At 40.1% G+C, this 22,019-nt stretch overlaps 1 pseudogene; it reads left to right on the top strand.

Annotated features, from left to right (window-relative positions):
* Positions 1 to 4,132: 4,132 nt before the first annotated feature.
* The window catches only part of LOC147890699 (subtilisin-like protease SBT4.3), a 52,783-nt pseudogene continuing 34,896 nt past the window's right edge, over positions 4,133 to 22,019 (top strand).

Genomic DNA, 22,019 nt, shown 5'->3' with positions numbered 1-22,019 from the left:
CATCTTCGGTGGCTTCACACACATTCATAAATAGTTCAAAGCTTGTCATAGAAACTACACAGATGCAAAACATGGCTAATGAATACATTATCCATGATATAACAACTATGAGCACAGATGGAACAAATTGGCATGGACTTTACTGACATGAAGCTGGGCTTCCTACATTAGCAGGTGGTGATGCAACCTTGGTAATAGCGATGGCAGTGGTTGTCCTTGGCTGCAATGACCATCATTTGCTACATGTCCGATGAAAGGAACCAAAGTCTACAAGCAAATCGAGTATGAACTTTGCATATAACATCTTTGCAAACTAGAGTGGCATGGCTCCACTATGAGGTTTCTTTGATTTGATCATGTAATGAATATAATATGCATTCTCCCTCATAGATTGGTGGTAATAATTTTAGATGGGCTACCATCCATGTGAGGCATCGCTGCAATCCTAGACTACTGCTATGTTATCGTTTGAGACCATGATGTTGATGTGGTCGTACTTCCAACTGTTCAGACCATGAAAGATACTTGCGTTAGCATTTACACAAGCCTAATCTTTCCTTGTTGGTAAGAGGGTAGCATCAACCACATCCATTATATGTTTCATTGCTATCTTTGCCCTCACGTTTTGGTCCTAAGACTCGTATGTAGCTTGTGTTGATTGTTGAGGTGAGGATGCCATGGCGAGTGAGAGAGCAAGTGAAGATCTATCACTACAAGACATAGGCCCTATTTCGATGAAAATATCAACGTTTTTTACTCTCTTTTTTTTGACGACCGTAAAGGTCGTTATTTACATCGCTATAAGGATCAGAAAAGAACGATCGCTATATAACCATTGCTATATAGCGACACTCATAAAGGTTGCTATATAGTGACACTGGTAAACGTCGCTATATAGCGACACAGGTAAATGTCGCTATATAGAGACAATTAATAGAACTTTAAAAAAAGCATTAGTGGGGCTAAACAGGGCCACAACAAAGACTGTTTTGCCCCACTAATGTTTTTTTTTTAGTAATTACAAAAAAAAGTTTTTTATTAGAAAAATTCCCTTGTGGAAAGGGTGATACAGAATCGCTCAAATGAACCGATTGAGCGACAAAAGCATATACATGTCGAAGATATACAACATTGTTTGTTACAAAATTACCCTTTCAAAAAAGGTGATACAAAATCGCTCAAATGAGCCGATATACAAAAGGATATACATGGCGAAGTATATGCAAACTACTACTACTACTACTACTGCTGCTCATTCGAATCATCATCGTCATCCTGCTAGCTTGATCCTTGGCCCTCGTGAGCTACACCTGATCCTTGGCCCTCGTGAGCTGCACTTGATCCCTGGCCCTCATCACCACTCATCTCCGTTGATGGGACAATCAAGCTTTGATTCTAAGAGTGAAACTATATTAATTGAAAATTAGATTGGAACTTAAAGAATAAAATAGTTACAAAAATGAGATTATAAGTAGGAGTAGACTTATACCGTGTGAGCAGCCACCTCAACCCAATCGACCGTTGCTCCCATTGCCTCCTGCTCAATAAACCATGGCTTTGTTCCTACACGAAATGCGCATCTCTTATCTGCATCTGTAGGAAGGCGACCCATTGCAACTTGCTGTGGACACAATTTATGAGAGTTAGATAAAGTGCATTAAATATGTATTAAAACAAATAGAACAATATATTAAATGAGAAGTAGACTTACCACGGTTGCCTCGAACGCCAACTGTCCACCTGCACCAAAGTGCAAAGTACCTATGGTGTCCAGCCATCTCCTTGCAGCCCTCCTCTAACCCTCGAACATTTCGGGATGGTCCCTGTTCTATTTCTTGAAAAACTTCTAATCAACTTTATCTACCCAGCTGGGTTTAGCCCTCCCCTTTGCAATGGAAGTACGCAAGGTTGATCTATGATGCTTCAAGACCAAACCCATGCACTCTCGCATGTAATTCTCATTGAACTCCCAATTTTGGGGGTTAGGGTATTTTGCTTTCAATTCATCAATGACCGCTTGCTTCTTTTGGTCATCTTGATACCGCTAATCAGTAGCTATGCCGCTCTTGAAGTGGTGGCTCATCAACCGCCTCATGGTGGCCATCACTGCTATGCGCTTTTTATCTTCTATTATCTCTCTAACACCCGTGATTTGATAGGATAGGTCCTCGATCGGGTAAGGAGGACTCATGGTAGTGGCGGAGTCAGAGCGAGTGGTGTTTATGTGACTGCTTCCGAAGTGAGGAGTAGCAGTAGGAGTAGGAGAGGGCAAGGGACCTGACTGGTACTGGGTCTCAAGACCAAGTGGAGACCTGTAGGGATGTGAGTGTGCTGACTTGTCTACATCTCTTGAGTCATCACAACATAAGTGACCCCTCCTACTCTTCCTTCCCTTACAATGGGCACGCCCAAGTGATGACCCCTCAGTCAAAGCAGGTAGAGGGGACGATTCGGCAATAGGTCTAGCCATCGGTGTAGGAGAGGGAATTGCTGGGGTCCTCTGGGATAGCACAGAAGAATCTCGCTGCCTCCTCATCGGTCATCTGTGCCACAAACTCGTCGGGACTCTCGACAAAGCCATGGGCTGCTAGCAAAGGAGATCCCCAAGGGGTAGTCAAAGTACTACGTCTGAGAGGAGTCGGGCCAGGAGTAGTCATAGGGGTAGCTACTAAGTTGTCACCTGAGGGGAATCAAAGTCCTCTAGAGAATAAAGATCATGATGTCTTCTCCTATGAGGGTTTTCGTACTCGTCGGACGTGCGACGTGATCTCATGTCTAACATAGACACAAACACAAAATTATAAAACAAAAAACAAGAGAATACATTGAGAAAGCATATGAGAATACTGACAAAACATGTGTGCCTCAGGATCTATGGAGCACTCTAAGGTGGATGGAACCTATGTGGAAACATGATGAAGAGAGTGCTCATGACATGTACCTCAAGTCAATTAGGTTCCAAGATAGATTAGCTTGGACTCATAAAGAGAATCTTGAGATAGTGCAAAGTGCTTGATTGATATTACTTCAAATGGGCCTCCCTTTTATAGGTGAGGGTACTTACATCCATTTGCTTGCTCACATGTGGGATATCTCCTCCATGCCATGTGGCAGCTTTCCCTTTATTCATACCTTTGCTCTACATGTGCTCATGGCACCACAACTCTCAACACCTCCCCTTGGTGCCATGATTCTTTGGCTACTGCAAGGTGGTCAGATGTGAGTTACATTCCATCACCTCCCCTTAGTGCATGTATTGCTACTTAAGGTGGTAAAGTGTGGTTTTTACATGTCAATACCTCCTTGGGTGCTTTCATAGCTACTCTCAGGTGGTTAGGTTTGATTTACAAAATATAGGCAAGGTTGGCAAAGTTTTTTCTTCTCAATACATGTTGTTCCTGTCATTCTGCTCATGGCTTGATGATGACTCCACGTAGTTGACTTGTTGGTTCTTCAATTTGCAATCTTCTTTCTTGTGTAGCTTCATGCATGATGCTTTGTTCTTCCATGTGCCTTGATGCTTTATGTGTGGATGCCATGCTTTCTACTTTGGTCATCTCATGCACTTGTGCTTTCGGCTTGCTTATGACAATGATGTGTACATTCATGCTTTGATTTGTCATTTGTTGCAAAGGTCTTACCAATTGATTACTTTCAATATTGGCAGTGTCTAATTGCATACAATGATTATGACTTGACAAGCACGTAGATCTTGAAAAGACGACCACTTTTCCTTTTTGGAGTGTGGCCAAATTCTTCCTGGATTGGAAGTTACGGCTTGTCGAATTTTTGTGAAGAAGAGGAGGCCTTGATGATGTGGCACAGGGATTCACATGTTGAATTCCATACTGTGCTTAGCAAGGGACTTTGTGCTTAGGTGGCACTGTGCCATGTGGCAATCTTTAAACCCAGCTTGGTTAACCCAAGGTTTACACAAATCTTACCATGGTTCAACTAACACAGGCAACTGAACCTAACCATAGTTAGCTTTGACCACCTTATCTGCCATGTGGCCAGAAGGTGACCTAGCCTCTAAACCATGGGTTAACCTTACCTAACCTTGGTTAGATGCTATCTGCCACGTGTCTCTTTTGTGAACCTTAGAGAAGGAAGGTTTGAGGTGACGACGGCGATGATGCGGCCTGCTGATTGGAGGAGACGTGCTACGATGTGGAGCTGTGGGAGGTCTCATTGCGCAAAGGTCGTGGAGGGGACGCTAGAGAGCTTTGTCACCTTCAAGGATGCTTCACTGTTGAGGTGCATCAGAGGTGCGCTGTCGAAGAGTTATCGGTTGCAGGCTAGTTGTTGAAGAGCCGTCGATTGGCTGGTCGATGCAGTAGTTGGAGAAGCTGTTTGAAGAAGGCTTGGCCTATTGGAGCAGCTGTTTGAGTTGTTCGGTCGTAGTTGGCAGGAGCTCGTTGGCTTGGTCGCCTGGGAGCTGCTCGCTGAAGTGGGTTTGCTGGTAGAGTTCTTTGTAGAGGTCGGTGGAAGAAGCTTGCTAGCTGCGCTGAAGGAGATTTGTCGTCAATGGAGGCGGTTGGAAGAGCGTCAGCTAGCTCATTGTAGAGACTTAGTTTGTTTGTTGTTGGAGCCTGGGCTAGAGCCGCATGGCCCGTTGTTGCATATGGAGAGCAAGATGGCCATAGGATATGCGGTGTGCAGGAGGCGTTGGAGGTCGTTGGGCTATAGAGTTGCTTGCTAATGAACTATGGCGCTGCTGAGAGTCGGTCGGCCATTGTAGATCTACTGCAGATGAGTCATAGAGCCGCACGAGCTTGTAGAAGTCTTTTGTTGCAGTAGGTTCTAAGCCCGTTGTAGAGGCTTGTTGTAGAGAGTCGCTTGCTTGTTGTGTGTCTTGCTTGTGTCGCCTTTTCTTCTGGGCTGGTGCTTGTGATGCACACGAGCACTATTTGGACAAAACATGGAATGGAACCAAGGATCTCTCTCACAATCTAGAAAGCATCACTATATCTCTCACAAAGGAAAGAGTATATGAACGGAAATATTCTAAAGAAACCTATGGAACGGAAATTTTTCTCACAAAGAACACTCAAGAACAACACTCTCCATCTAAAACTAAAACTAACCTAGGAGAAAAAAACATGAGCTCCTAAGGCATGCCTACAACTAATCTAGGAGACTAGACCTAAGCTCTGATACCATGACAAAACATGTGTGCCTCAGGATCTATGGAGCACTCTAAGGTGGATGGAACCTATGTGGAAACATGATGAAGAGAGTGCTCATGACATGTACCTCAAGTCAATTAGGTTCCAAGATAGATTAGCTTGGACTCATAAAGAGAATCTTGAGATAGTGCAAAGTGCTTGATCGATATTACTTCAAATGGACCTCCCTTTTATAGGTGAGGGTACTTACATCCATTTGCTTGCTCACATGTGGGATATCTCCTCCATGCCATGTGGCAGCTTTCCCTTTACTCATACCTTTGCTCTACATGTGCTCATGGCACCACAACTCTCAACAAATACATTGACAAAGCATAAGAGAATACATTGAGAAAGCATATGCTTATGCTTATGCATAAACATATGAGAATATGCTCATGCATAAGCATAAGCATAGGCATAGGCATAGGTATAGGCATATGCTTATGAAAAGAAGAGAAAAAAAGGGAAAAAGAAGAGAAGGAAAGGAGAAGGAGAAAGAGAAGGAGAAGGACATGCATATGAAAAGAGATTGAAAGAGGGGAAAGGGGGGGGGAAAGAGATAGGAAAAGAGGAAAAGAGGAGAAAGACAAGGAGAAGGAGAAGGAGAAGGAAAGAAAGCATATGCTTATGCTTGTGCATGAGCATAAAAGAAAAAAAAAGAAAGCTTAAGCATAGGCAAATACATATGCTTATGAAAAGAGATTGAAAGAGGGGAAAGAGGGGGGGAAAGAGAGAGGAAAAGAGGAAAAGAGGAGAAGGAGAAGGAGAAGGAGACATATGCTCATGCATAAGCATAAGCATAAGAGAAGGAAGAGGGAAAAAGAGCATAAGCATAAGAGAAAAGGAAAGAAAGCATATGCTTATGCTTATGCATGAGCAAATGAGCATAAAAGAATAAGAGAGAAAGCATAAGCTTGTGCTTGTATGAGCATATGAGCTCATCCATAAGCAAAAGCATAGGCAAAGAGGGGAAAGAGAGGGGGAAAAAGAGAGGAAAAGAGGAAAAGAGATTGAAAGAGGGGAAAATAGCATAAACATAAGAGAAGAAAGAGGGGAAAAGAGATTGAAAGAGGGGAAAAAGAAGAGGGGAAAAGAGCATTAACATAAGAGAAGGAAGAGGGGAAAAGAGATTGAAAGAGGGAAAAAAGAAGAGAAGGAAAGGAGAGAAAAAGAGATTGAAAGAGGGGAAAAAAGAAGAGGGGAAAAAGAAGAGAAGGAAAGGAGGGAAAAGGAGATTGAAAGAGGGGTAAAAAGAAGAGAGGAAAAGAGATTGAAAGAGGGAAAAAAGAAGAGAAGGAAAGGAGAGAAAAAGAGATTGAAAGAGATTGAAAGAGGGGGGGAAAGAGATTGAAAGAGGGGGAAAAAGAAGAGGGGAAAAGAGATTGAAAGAGGGGAAAAAGAAGAGAAGGAAGAGGGGAAGAGAGGGAAAGAACAGGGAATAGGGGAAGAGAGGGTTCCTACACCCATCACTACAGGCGCTAGTTGCAAGCCAATGCAAATAACAAAAATAACAAAAGGAAAAAAGAGGAAGCACTTTCTTACCTGGAATAGTCCCACTCAGTGTTTTGTGGACTGGCCCTACAAAAGAGAGAAAACATACCTAGTGATATCTATTTGCTTTTTTAATCCCAACATCTCAACAGCAGATTACTTTCAACAGCACGGTTGTAGAGGAAGGAGGAGTTTAGAGAAGCAACTGGGATTGGATTGAGGAGACAAGAATAAGCCTACAAACAAGAGAAAAGCATAAGCCTACAAATAAGGAGAAAGAGAAGGAAGAGAAATACCAAAAAAAGAAGAGGTGAGTCTTCTTTCTTTCACAAAATCTCGTTTTTGGTCCTTAACCTCTGAAAATCAAGCATGAAAACTAGCACATAGGCTTAGCAATACAAGGAAAAACATGCTTCAACACTTACAAAATGAAATCTCACAAAAAATGAACCTACATTGCTTAAAGAGACTCACCTTCTTGAAAAACTTCTTTTCACACAAGCAAAGAGGGAGAAGGGTGGAGAGGGAGCACAAGTGTTAGGAGAGGGGCTAGGTAGAGGTGAGGAGTGGAGAATAGGGAGGAGGAAAGCGACATCCTCGAATATAAGGTGGGAGGACAGATATTTGCTTTTCTCGCGATAGAGATGCTAAAGAAAGCATCGCGCGGGGTTTTGGGTTTAAGCCCCCAGCGTCGCTATATAGCGACGCAAGTTAGTCGCTATATAGCGACACTAGTTAGTCACTATATAGCGATGCTAGTTAGTCACTATATAGCGATGCTTATATCCTAAAAGCATCGCTATATAGTGACAAAATAGAGCAAAGCATCGCTATATAGTGACTAACCAGCATCGCTATATAGTGACTAACTAGTGTCGCTATATAGCGACTAACTTGCGTCGCTATATAGCGATGCTAGGGGCTTAAACCCAAAACCTCGGAACAGAGCAAAGCATCGCTATATAGCGATGGTTCAGGGCACTTATTATGAGGAGAGAAAAGGAGCTCATGGGTGGCTATTTTTTGGATCTTAATAGATTTCCTTGCAACTCATGTTGTGATTTTGGAAGTGTGTAGATGGAAGGGACAAGTGGAAGCTCATCAGATGATGTGCCAATGCCCGAGAGCACAGAGTGGCTTATGGACAGGTTGTATTGTCATTGCACTCATCGCAAGCGAGAAGTACGCCATCAATGTTGTATTATGATGCACCACTTGCAGATGTATGGGGAGGAGCCCGAACCAATACCCATCATTGGTGTTACACGTGGTGATGGATCATTGGTAAGTCAATGCTATTTGAGTTCGTGGATAATATTGGATACCATTATGACACGAAACCTTGAGACAAGATCTTATATTTACACGAAATCTTGAAACAATAAAGATGAGGAGGGTGACAAGGGTGCACATATACCTTCACACTTTGAGCAAGACTATAGTCTAGGAGATGATGACAAGGTATGGTGGACATGATGGATTCTATTTTTAGGGGCACTGCATCACATGTACACGTGATGTTAGAGTCTGAGGTCAAAATGTGAGAGCTGCAATCAACATAGCTGTACGAGGATGCTATTGTCTCTCAATTTTGAATCTACAAGTAAAGTATGGGTGGTCGGATACAAGTGTCTCGGCCTTAATGAGGTTAGTTCCTATATTAATTTGACTCATTATTTGGATATTTTTTATTTTGAGAATCATCATGTATGTTTGAGAATCATCATTATTCGAAGACTTTGTATCCCCACTTTTTCTCTTTTCACATTCTCTCTTTTTCTCTCTTATCTCCTCTCTTTTCTCCTTTTTCTCCTCTCTTTTCCTCTCTTTTCTCCTCTCTTTCCTCCCACGTGAAGCTTCAATAGCCTACTATTGAGCAAACAGATACAGACTTTTGTCACTCTAATTCAAAGAATGTAGGAGTCTGTAAATGTTTGCTCAATGTCAGGTTGTAGGATTCTAAGCTTGCTCAATGTCTTATAGGTATTCTAAGCTGTAGGATTAGTGTACCGAATCATCATTATTCGAAGCCTATGCATATTTGAATTGTGATAGGTTGCTCCTGAAGATGTTGCTTGCTCAGGGGGGTCACTATGTATAAACCCTCTATATCACGTGCGTTCAAGGCCTATATTTAAAGTCCCTTATCTGTAAAAAATTTCATGAATAAAATGTACCCCTTTTCTATACAAATCTGTAAATTTTTTCCAAAATTATTTTAAATAGTCCCTTATGAATATTTATTTCTGTAAATTTTAGAAATAAAAAAAATCCTTCTGTTGAACTCACGTGATAGGGTTACATATGATGAGTGACCCCCCCGAGGTTGCTTGCACCAAATACCATGCGCGCATCAAGGGATGAAGCGAAGAAGATGCTAACAATTCATGGGTATGGATTATGATACCATCCATGCTTGCCGTAATGACTTTATTCTCTTTCATCATGAGCATGGAGATTTGGCTAGTTGTCCAAAGTGTGGGGAACAATGATATAGAGATGACTTGTAGGGTGAGAAGATATCGGTAAAGATCTTGAGACACTTTCCCATCATTGTGAGAATACAACACATGTTCTGATGCAAATCCAGCATGTAGACAATTAGTGGCCGGACTTTGCGAGGGAGCCACACAACTTACATCTTCGGCTCGCCATGGATGGCGTGAATCCTTTTGGGTTATGCTCGACATCTTGGTTGACATGGCCCATAGACTTGGTGAATTACAATATCCCACCATGGCTAACAATAAAGAAGGGACACCTCATGCTTGCACTACGTGTGCCAGGGAAGTACAAGGCAAAAAATATGGACGTGTACATGGCACCTTTGATAGAGGAGTTATAGATCTTATGGAGAGAAGTGCGGGTCTTTGATATTTCCAAAGCTCCTAGACATACCAATGATATTTTGATCAGGGGTATCTTGATGTGGACCATGCATGACTACCCAGGATATGGAGAGTGCGCAAGTACATGGTTGTGTCTTTACATGTATAATATAGGATTATGCTTTTATGACTCATTTCGCATGCATGTCTTATACTAACACATTCATGCACGCGTGCAAGACTTGTTACAAGTGGGTACCATGCTTGTCTTGTTTGTGGACCGCGTTTGAAATCTCTTGCATGATACTCCTAACATATGAGGAAAAATGTTTATGAAGGTCATGCTTGATACCTTCCGCTGGACCATCTCGCACGTGGAGGTCAGCTTGATCCACCACCACCATATTTGAAGGCGAGTGACTGGATTTAGCCTTGGAGGGCAAATGGAGAGGAACCTCCTCATGGTTTGAAGAGGCTATCGATCTTGCACAAGCTTCCTTATTGGGGTCAGTTACAAATCAATCATCTCTTGGATCCCATGCATATCTTCAAGAATGTGGGGGCTACTATTTGGGCACACTTGGTTGGTTCCAAAGACTTGAGAGGAGTGTGAGAAGACTTGCATGCTATGAATAGGATGTCTCGTTTGTGGCCCCAAGTGCATGCTTCAAGAAAAGTTATCCTCCCAAAAGCAACATGGATCCTCTCTACGAGAGAGGAGGCAGCAGTCAAGGTGGACATTGCCTCTTTTCAAACACCGATAGGGTACATGCATTGCTTGAAAGGAGCATTTTCAAAGGACAATAAGCTTAGTGCAAGTCCCATGATTGGCATAAGGTCTTACAGGTATTCTAAGTTGTAGGATTAGTGTACTCATAATTGATGCGTCAGTGTAATTATGATTATGTTATATTGTTGACATGACTTCTTTGTTCCTTTGATAGTTCATCCTCCAATTATAATAAAAGGGTGCTTACAAGAAGATGTTAGAAATGATATATTCAAGATCAGTGGTATTGTGAGGTATGCTTACTATCAAATTGCATTGATTGCATTTTCTTCAACTTAAGCTAAATAATCTGTAGACTAATTATGAATATATCTTACATGGGCATGTGAAATAGGTGGATAATCTTCATATCGAGCATTGAGAAGGCTAGGGTGGAATCCATCGAAGCCGTATGCTTGCTTGAGAAGCACTTTCCCTAGAGTATTATGACAACTCAAGTGCACTTGCTTGTGCACATAGTTGATGAGGTGGCCATTGTAGGTACCGTTCATAGTTAGTTGAAGTTTTTTCTTGAGTGGTTTATGAAAGCTTTGAAGGGATTTATAAGACAAAGAGCTAGACGAGAAGTAAGCATGGCAGAGGGATGGCTTGTACAAGAGTCATTAGTATATATCATAGAGTTTCTTGCATCCACGGATGCCGATATGCCGCAAGCTTGGCATAACAACGATGATTATTGCATCGTTGGCAAGGTTCCCCAAGGAAAAGGGATTGAAAGAAAGATGAGTGAAGAGCAAATGGAGAAATTCAATAAGTTTTGTATCCTCAATAGCAAGGAGATGCAGAAGTGGATTGAGAGATATGAAGCGACCAAAGCAGAAAGCATAAATGCAAGGATGAGATTCAAAGTAATGTACAAGTGATTGCAACCATATTCACGGGATCTCGCCCTCCTCCCCACTCACATGTCCCTTGATTGGCTACAATTGGCTCTATGTAAAGGCGAACATGATGGAGAGACAATAAATGAGTGCAAGCGAGAGTTATCATCTGGATGTATGATGCATGTAAGTTTCTTACCTCTTGACACAATTAAGTAATTATTTGTGGCAATATACACTATAAAATAGTTGCATCTTCATATTGTTTTAATGATGCTATTTTACAGTACAAAAAGTACAGTGCATTATGGTCATATGGATGACATTTTCACGTGGAACACATTGATTCAAAGAGAGTCACGTATGATTGTGGAGTCATGGCTAACTTCACACAAGATACCCGAGCAAGTGCTTCAGATACCAATCTTCTCTCCTCACAATTGGATTATTGTGGAACCATACACGAAATCTATGAAGTTGATTTCAGACGATTTAGTATTTTCATTCTTGATGTAAAATGGTTTAGAACTATTTACAACGGTCCCCATGCGATAGTGAAAAAAGATAGTAGCGGTTTCTTTGCAATAGACTCCACCAAACTTTGGACCGATGAAAGTGATACTTTTGTTCTTCCCGAGCACTGTGAGCAGGTGCATACTAATGATCTAATTAATCGAAGCTTTCATTTTTAAAGATCCATTGATACATGTACTTAAGCATAATTTCATATATATAATTGATGGCATTTGGCACCCATCTTCAATATAGGCAGTTTTTCATCCGGATTGTTTTGATCCAAGATGGTGGTACATGATCCAAGTTGCACCACGAAGTAAGAAAATTTTTGAAGATAGAGATGTGGATATGAAGATGCCAGTACCAATGCCAGATCCAATTGATCCAGAGGGATCTAGCGAAGAAGATGAAGATCACAATATGAGCCAAGAGGAAGATGTGCATAATGACATCATATGAGAGGAACACTACAAGGCACAGGCACTTTTCTGATGAAAATATTGACCTTTTTTACACTAAAACGTTTTTTTTTTAATGGGCACAAAGGTCGGTATTTACGTTGCTATAAGTGTTGAAAAAGAACGGTTGCTATATAAGTGTCACTATATAGCGACACTGGTAAACATAATTATAAAGTGACACTAGTAAACGTCGCTATATAGCGACAATTAATAGAAGCTTTAAAAAAACATTAGTGGGGCTAAACAGGACCACAACAAGCCCTGTTTTGCCGCACGAATGTTTTTTTTAAAGTAATTACAAAAGAATGTTATTTGTTACAAAATTTCCTTTGTGAAAAGGGTGATACAAAATCGCTTAAATGAGTTGATGATGTCTGAGTATGAGGCTATGTACATGGTACCTTTGATAGAGGAGTTACAGATCTTATGGGTAGGAGTGTGGGTCTTTGATATAGATGAAGATCTAATTGATCCAATTGATCCCTCGGGGGGGTCACTCATCATATGTAACCCTATCACGTGAGTTCAACAGAAGGATTTTTTTTATTTCTAAAATTTACAGAAATAAATATACATAAGGGACTATTTAAAAAAGTTTTGGAAAAAATTTACAGATTTGTATAGAAAAGGGGTACATTTTATTAATGAAATTTTTTACAGATAAGGGACTTTAAATATAGGCCTTGAATGCACGTGATATAGAGAGTTTATACATAGTGACCCCCCCGAGATTGATCCAAATGGATTTAGACAAGAAGATGAAGATAACAATATGAGTCAAGAGGAAGATGTGCATAATGACATCATATGGGAGAAAGATGGAGTATTGAGGAAGAAGATGACGTAATTGATCCAATTGATCCAAATGGATTTAGACAAGAAGATGAAGATAACAATATGAGCCAAGAGGAAGATGTGCATAATGACATCATATGGGAGAAAGATGGAGCATTGAGGAAGAAGATGACGATCATCAAGAATCACCCGACTTTATTGAAGAAGATGATCAAGTCTATGGTGAACGTACGATGCTAGACTACAATGATGATATAGGAGATCAACTCAGTATAGAGTTGGAGATAGACTTGTTTGGCGCACTAAACGTGGCTCAGGATGGTCTCAAACGTGGACATGAATATATGAGCTTCAAACTTGATGTACATGCTCTTATACTTTTATTCTTTCAAAGTATCAAACATGTATGAAAATAAAATTTTTTTGTCATTGGGTAAAACTATCTTCAAAGGTTGGTATGGGGAAAAACACTCTTTGTAAAACATCGCTATATAATGATCTTATACAAGTCTGGCAAGTGTCGCTATATAGCGACACTTTTATAAATGTCACTATATAGCGACGTTTATAAAAGTGTCACTATATAGCGATGTTAATAAAAGTGTCACTATAAAGCGACACTTTTTAAGCCCACTTTGCATACTGATGATTAGCACCCCACGCGTGCTAAACGTCGATGCATAACCATCGAAAAAGGGCCTATGCCTTCTAGTGGAAGATGGAGATCACGATATTAAGGAAGAAGATGACGATCATCAAGAATCACCACACTTCATTCAAGAAGATGATCAAGTACTCTTAGGTGAACGTACGATGCTAGAGTACGATGATGATATAGGAGATCAAGTTGGTGCAGAGTTAGAGATAGACTTGTTTGGCGCGTTATGAAGCCGTTGATATAAATGCTCTTCATTGATTTTTTTCGTCTCAAACTTGGACCTGAATATATGAGCTTCAAGGACTTGATGTACATGCTCTTGTACTTTTATTCTCTCAAAGGATCAAACATGTATGAAAATTTAAAAAATTTTGTCATTGGGAAAAACTATCTTTTAAGGTCGGTATGGGAAAAAAAACTCTCTGTAAAACATCGCTATAGGAAACTGTCTCAGTGTTGCTACCAATTTGATAAGGGTCTCTATATAGTGACTTTAGGCAAGTGTCGCTATATAACGACGCTTGCCTAAAGTCGCTATATAGCGACCCTTAACAAAGCCCGCTTCCCATACCGATGATTAGCACCACATGCATGCTAAACATCGATACTTAAGCATCGCAATAGGGTTTGTGTGTAGTAGTGTATTAACCATGTCAATAACGAATGAGCGACACGTTGAAACATTTATTGATAACATACACATTTAAAAAACAAGATGTGAGAATTTCTTCGACAACCAAACCAGCTGTGACTCTTTCCACAAAAGGCAACAACCTACAATGTCTACTGTAAGGATAGTGTCTAATACATGCAACAATCTATGTTCCATAGTAAGCAAGCCTACTACTTAAAGCATTGACAACTATCCACAACTGACTAAGCTATCTTCTATGACCTTAGCAGCACCCCAAACAATACAACAAAACTAAACAGCTTTCATGCTCATGCAATCCTTCAACTGATGGCAGCCCTCCTACAAGCTCTATCACTCATGCTCCAATGCCATCTACCACACAATAATGCAGAGATAGTTTCTACAATGCATTAACCAATGACCACTGCAACCTCATGGGCTAAACGATGCCTCAAAGCATAGCTAAATGAGCTCCTCCATCACCACGTGATGCTCAATGCAACAAGCTATAATAGTGCCTCATCAATGCTCTAGCGTAGTAACCAAGTCTCACATGCAAAACACCACAAGTGGTTGAGATCAGATTCTCACACTGGTTGAATCTAATTATTTTAATTGTGGATTGACGATGATCGCTTAAATTGAACAAATAATGCTTGCAAACTCTTGCAAATTGTTACAATTGAGTTGAAGATACATGTTATAGGAGCATTTTTAAATCCATATGTACAATCCAAGGACACTACAAATTTGACAATCAAAATTGTGATCATATGGGTTAAGCTCAAAAAAGATGCAACCTATGTTCAACAACATGTCTTCATTTCCTCAGTGGGTCACATGTTCAAAAAAGAGGTAGCCTATGTTCAACAATATGTCTTCATTTCCTCAATGGGTCACATTGCCACATCCTTGTTTACATTGAAACTATGCATTTTGGTCAAAATTTCTTCCATGGTAGTTTTCTCCTTTGGATCAATCCTAAATAGTGAGTTCCTACAACCAACCAAGAGTTTTATTACAATGTCTCCTTTCATCGTGTGGTCACTAAGATCTCCTGTAGCATCTATGACAAAGTTGGAGATTTCTCTAAATAGTTAACCAATAGAAAAAGAATTTGACTCTATTGCCCATGCACGCCTGGGACTTATACGTGTATTTGTAATAGCATACAACTATGGTGCTTACCATGGAAAGAATTTAGAGGAGCATAGGCCAAGTCTTGCGAAGACCTGTTTTCAGTCCAGTGGAGGCTTCTTCCCCAATCAATAATCCCTACTCGGACAGACTCAACATCCCTTGTGAAGTCCAACATGTAATTGGTGGCCTGTAGATCAATGTGCACATATCTCTATTCCTGGACAACTCTCAAACCACTGGCAATAACAACAACCATGGATAAAGCATGGTGACTAAATAACCTTGCTCACAACTTGGTGTGGAGAGTTCTAGTCAAAGCGAGATTCTTAGGTATTCTTCTCTGAAATGTATGGTCTTAACCCATCTCACATATGTTCCACAATGTTGTGGGAGACACGTTAGCATATTGTGCACACTTCCACCATTTAAGGATAGAGTGATGACCCAAAGCTCTTAGGTGTGTGAGTGCCCCAATACCCAACAAATAACTCTATGGACCACAGTTTATCGATAGCTCGTTCTTTAGTGCTAGATGATCGTGGGCATCACCTCTATTTCTCCTCTTACTAGCATACCATGATGTTGGCCTAAAACCTGGAACACCCACAACTTGTATCTAGAATACCTTTAAAGCCTTCTCCTCCCTTGCCTACTGGTTCATGCAAGGTTAGCACTTGACATGGAAAGTGCACAGTGTGAGAGCACATGCTGGAAAATGTTGTACATAGTTCATCTGTGCTCTCCCTTTGTCTCAATCCTATCAAGTGTTTAATCATTAACTTACGGAAAAGCATCAAAACCTCAGTCTTCATTTGCTCTTGTGTTGCCATCAAGGATGGGTGTAGTGATTTAGTGCATGCAACAAACATTTTGTAAGTGCTCATACTACTTCAAAATAAAGAACATGATAATTACACATGCAAATTTGCAATGCTAACATAAAATAAACCACTTACAAGGGACATGCAACACAACTAATTATCATGTTTCAAAATAACTTTCATAGAAGTTTCGATCCTTAAAGTAATAAAATACTAAATATATTTTTCTTTCTAAGGCAATAGAATATTATGTCAAGTAATTCACAACTCATTGTATCATCCACTACTATAGCAGTTCACTACATAATCCATAATTATAGAGCGAATTTTGTAGAGTCACTATCAAATCTCTACCTATCAGCTTGTGGAGGATAGAATAGGAAACATATAACAATATCACATAACCAAGATGATCTAGATTAGTTTTGCCAATCTTCTTGGGAAGGGTTTTACGAGGATGAACCAACCAACAAAAGCGGGGTATGATTTGGATAAAACCTGGATCTACTAACACCTATGTATATAAATAATACATATATAATAAGATCAAAGCAAGGGGAACCAATTGGAAAATGCGAGCCATTACTTGGCTTCAATCTTTACTATGATATTACAAACATCAATCGAGGCGAGGCAATTTTGGCCGGCCAAAGCAGGTCATCTCCTAACATGACTGATACACAAACATGCATCTGTGTGTGTGTGTGTCTCCTTTTCTCACCACAGTGACTGGAGCCATGGTGGTGCTATCTAGATAATCAACTACAATTCATTGAGTGAAAATTAAGGAAAAGAGATTAGAATGTACATCTACATCCAATAACAAGTTGTATAAAATTTAACAATTCATACTAAGCAAAAATTGAATAGAGGATCTTACATTTATAAATCCTTAAAGGCCAAAAGTTTACATCTAGCGACCATAACCATTCAAATATAAAAGTTAGCAGTAGTGCATATTAAGAGCCTCAAATTGAAAAAAAAGAGATTACATACTGTGGCCACTCCACTCCACTCCCTCCCTCCCTCACACTCCACCCCCTCACTCCCTCACACTCCCTCACTCTCACTGTCACCGCGGTAGTGACCACAGCCACTTCACTCCCTCACACTCCTGGCCGTGGTCACTCCACTCCACTCCGTCACTCCTCACTCTCCCTCACACTCCACTCCCTCACTCCTCACTCTTGTTGCCGTGGCAACAGTCGTGGCCCCTCAATCCCTCACTTCTCAGTCTTGCTACCATGGTAACAGCCACGGCTACTCCACTCCCTCACTCCCTCACACTCTACTCCCTTACTCTCGCTACCATGGCAGTGGCCGTGGCCACTCCACTCCCTCACTCCTCACTCTCGCTTTGCTATGCGACAATGGCCACGACCACTCCAATCCCTCACTCCCCACACTCCATTGCCTCACTCCTCACTCTTGCTACCACCATAGGAGAGGCCATGGCCACTCCAAAATCCCTCAAAATCCACTCCCTCACACTCCAATTTCTCACTCCTCACACTCCACTCCCTTACACTACTCTTGCTGCCACGACAGTGGTTGGGGCCACTCTACTTCCTCACACTCCCTCCTTCACACACATCATTGCCTCACACTCTCACTCTCAATCCTCACTCTCACTGCTGCGTGGCAATGGCTATGGCCACTCCACTCTCTCACACCACTCCTCACTCTTGCTATTGTGACAACAGTAGTAGCCACTCACTCACTCTCTTCCTCACTTCACTCCACTCCCACCACTCCCTCACTCCTCACTCTCATTGCCATGGGCTGCGGCTATGCAACGACCATGGATAATCTCTCACTCCACTTCTTTCCTCTCTTTTTCTCTCTAAACTTTTCTCTCTCTCTGTCATTTGTTTTCCTAAATTTCTTTACAAGAAGATCATAAATTTTAAAGTGAACTTGAAAAATAATTACCTAGGAGAGTATTTGAGTGGAAAAGGATTTGAGTTTGGAGAAGAATGCTTTTCTTCCTCTTGCTGCTCCTCTTGCTCTTCCTTGGTGAAATAAGAGAATGAATGAGAGAAAGAAAGAATATACACAAAAAAGTTTTCTCCCATTAGAACTCCCCATTTTTCTCTCTTTGTCATTCGCCCCCAATGCCTTATCCTAATCTCTCATTTTCGTCTCCTCCCCTCCCAACTTTCCCATGTCCCTATTTTCTGCCCATGCTCCTCTCACCTCTCCCTTGTCCTCATCCCACTCTTCCCCCCCTACTTCCACTTCCACTTTTCAGTCATCCCTTCCTCTCCTATCCCACACCCTCCCATGTTCTTCTCTCCTTCCCTCTCTCATGTATTAAATTCTCTCTCTCTCTCTCTCTCTCTCTCTCTCTCTGTGTCTCTCTCATACATAGACACACACACACACATACATATATCTATGTGTGTATATATTACATACATATATCTCCTATTTTCAAAAAAGATTCTTCTAGCATGCGTGCATATATATATATATACGTATGTATATGTATATGTATATATAAGCACCTAAATAAATAAATGAATAAATATATATATGTTTGTGTGCTCCCACCCTATGTACTTGTGATAATTTGTAAAGTTTTCATCTTACTCAATTTAATTCCAAAGTATCATACTTGTCCAATATCATTTGAATGGTCCCTCTTGAATATCTAGTAGTTCTTTACTATTTGTCTTTCTATGTGCTTATCTTCCATCCCTATAATACTTTAGACACACCCTTATCTTATCTGGTGTAAGATCTATGCAAATTGTCATCACCATCGCATTACAGTATTAGAGTCCTAGAATGTTTCATCTTGTTTAGACCATTGGTGTCTAACATGGCTATGAAAAATATATGTTGTTGAGTCACACGTGTTCTAGTATGTTTGGGGTCTTCTTAAAACCTATTTATGGGACAAGATTTGGTAAAACGCTTGGGTTCAATGAGATGTAGAGTCATACCAAGTCTCGGTCCACTACGAGATATAAAGCCATGGATTTGACCTTACCAACTCAAAAATGTTTCACCCCAACGTGCGACAAAGAAATGTTATCCATTGTAAAACAAGATGATATGCTACTCCAAATTCAATACCTCCTAGGTAAAAAATCTATGCCATCATTTATTACAATCCTACCAAGTTTCATCTTGTTTAGATCATAGATGCCCAATATCATTATGAAAAATTGACATTGATGACGTACACATGTTCCAGTGTGTGCAACATAGTTCTAAGAAAAAAAAAGACATGTATAGACCTATTTATGGGACAAGATTTGAAACAATGCTTGGGCATGATGTGACATAGAGACATACCAAGTCTCATTCCATTAGGTATAAAGCCATGGATATGACCTTACTCTAACAAAAATATTTCTTGTCATAGTGTGGCAATGAAAGAGTTATCTAGTCTAAAACAATATGCTATGCTACTCCAAGTGCAATAAAGCCTAGCCATAATCTTTATGTCATCATGTATTATATTCCTACAAAGCTTTGTCTTCTTCTCACCATCGATGCCAAACATGGTTATGAAAAACCTTGAACGTTGGTGACCCTCATGTGTTGTAGTGTGCATGGCAGGGATTTGTAAAATAAAAAGGCATGTATAGACCTATTTACGGGTCAAGATTTGGTATGGGACTTGGGTAAAAGGTTATTGAGATTCATACCAACATTACGAGATATAGAGCAATGTGTTTGAACTTACCCTACAAAAAAATGTTTCAGTGCACAGTCTGGCAAAAAATGTTTTGTCTACCACAAACCAACATGCTACACTACTTGAAATGAAATAAAAACCTAGCCAAAGTATTTATACCATCATATATTAGAGTTGTACCAAGTTTCATCTTATTTCAACCATCAATTTCCAACATGGTTATTGAAAACCAACGTTGGTGACCCACACATGTTCTAGTTTGTGCAATAAGGTTATTTAAAACAAAAAGGCATGTATAGAACTATTCATGGCACAATATTTGATACAATGATTTGGTATAATATTAATGAGAATCATACCATGTCTCGGTCCATTATGAGGTATAGAGCCAAGTATATGACCTTACCCTAACAAAAACATTTCTCGTCGCAATGCGGCAAAGAAATGGTTATCTAGCCTAAAACAATATGCTATGCTACTCCAAATGAAATAGAGACTAGCCAAAATATTTATGTCACCATATAGTAGATTCCTAAAAATTTTTGTCTTCTTTTGGCCATCGATTCTACACATGATTATAAAAAACCAATGTTGGTGATCCTCATGTGTTGTAGTGTGCATGACAAGGAATTGTAAAATAGAGGCATGTATAGACCTATTTATGAGACAAGATTTGGTACGGTGCTTAGGTAGAATGTTATTGAGAGTCATACCAATTCTCAGTCCATTAAGAGACATAGAGAAAAGGATTTGAACTTATCCTATCAAAAATGTTTCAGCTCGCGATGTGGGAAAGAAGGGTTCTCTACTGTAAGTTCTATTATGCTACACTACTCAATATGTGGCAAAATAAGGGTTGTTTAATGAAAACCAATATGCTATGCCACACAAAATGATATAAAACCTAGACAAAATCGATATTCCATCATGTATTCACCAAGTTACATCTTGTTTCGACTACTATTGGTGTCCAATATGGTGATGAGAAACCAACGTTTGTGACCTACATGTGTTCTATGTGTGCGATGAGATTATTCAAACCAAATATTTATTATAGACCTATATATGGGACAAGATTTGCTATAGTGCTTGGTTACACTATTATTGAGAGTCATACCAATTCTCGGCCTATTATGAGATATAGAGAAAAGGATTTGAACTTACGCTATCTAAAATGTTTCAGCTCACAATATGAAAAGGGTTGTCTACTGTAAAACAAATTGCTATGCTAATTGAAATCAAATAAAACCTAGACAAAATCTCTATTCCATCATGTATCAAAATCCTACCAAGTTGCATCTTGTTTCAACTGTGTCCAACATGGTTATGAGAAACCAACATTTGTGACCCATATGTGTTCTTTGTGTGCGATGAGGTACTTTGAAACAAAAATCCATGTATAAACCTATTTATGGAATAAGATTTGATGGTGCTTCCGCATAATATAATGAGAAGCATACCAAGTCTCGGTCAATTACAAGATATAGAGGCATGGATACCTAACCCTAGCATAAATATTGCTCATCATAGTGTGATAAAGAAAGGCTTCTCTACCATAAAACAACATGCTATGCTACTCAAAATGCAATAAAGCTAGCCATAATATTTATACCATTATGTGTTAGATTCCTACAAAGCTTTGTCTTCTTCGGACCACCATCGATGTCAAACATGGTTATGAAAAACCAACATAATTTGGTGATCCCCACATGTTGTAGTGTGCATGATGGGATTTGTAATATAAAAAGATATGTATAGACCTGTTTATGGATGTCACGCACCGTTCTTTCACAATCACGATCAAAATTGTAGCAAGATAATAATCACGAATAAACAAGAAGAGAGATTCCAATATGAATCAAACTGATGAGTCTTTATAATAATTTTTGGAGAAGAATCACTCCGTGAAGGAGCTCGATACCACCCGTCCACCCCCGAGCTATCTCACTCGCATGAAGATGTTCAAATCAAATGATCAAATGATCAAATCTCAATCACACTCTCACTCTCACTCTCAATTATCTTGATCTTATTTTCTTCTTTGCACTGCCTCGATTTGCGTGCGTTGGGTTATCACTTTCGCAGCGCCTCGATATGCGTGCCTTTTCTTCATTCACACCACCTTGAGATGCATGCCTTCTCTTCTCTTTCGCATAGCCTCGATATGCGTGCATTGGATTGTGTGTTCTTCTCATGATCTCCTCTTCTTTATAGCCTTTCACGACTCCCAAAAAGCAGCCAAAA

This window comes from Dipteris shenzhenensis, chromosome 18, assembly GCF_047967505.1.
Source record: "Dipteris shenzhenensis isolate YYH24624 ecotype China chromosome 18, Dip_SZ_1.0, whole genome shotgun sequence".
NCBI classification, from domain to species: domain Eukaryota; kingdom Viridiplantae; phylum Streptophyta; class Polypodiopsida; order Gleicheniales; family Dipteridaceae; genus Dipteris; species Dipteris shenzhenensis.
This window is presented reverse-complemented; position numbering and strand designations above follow the sequence as displayed.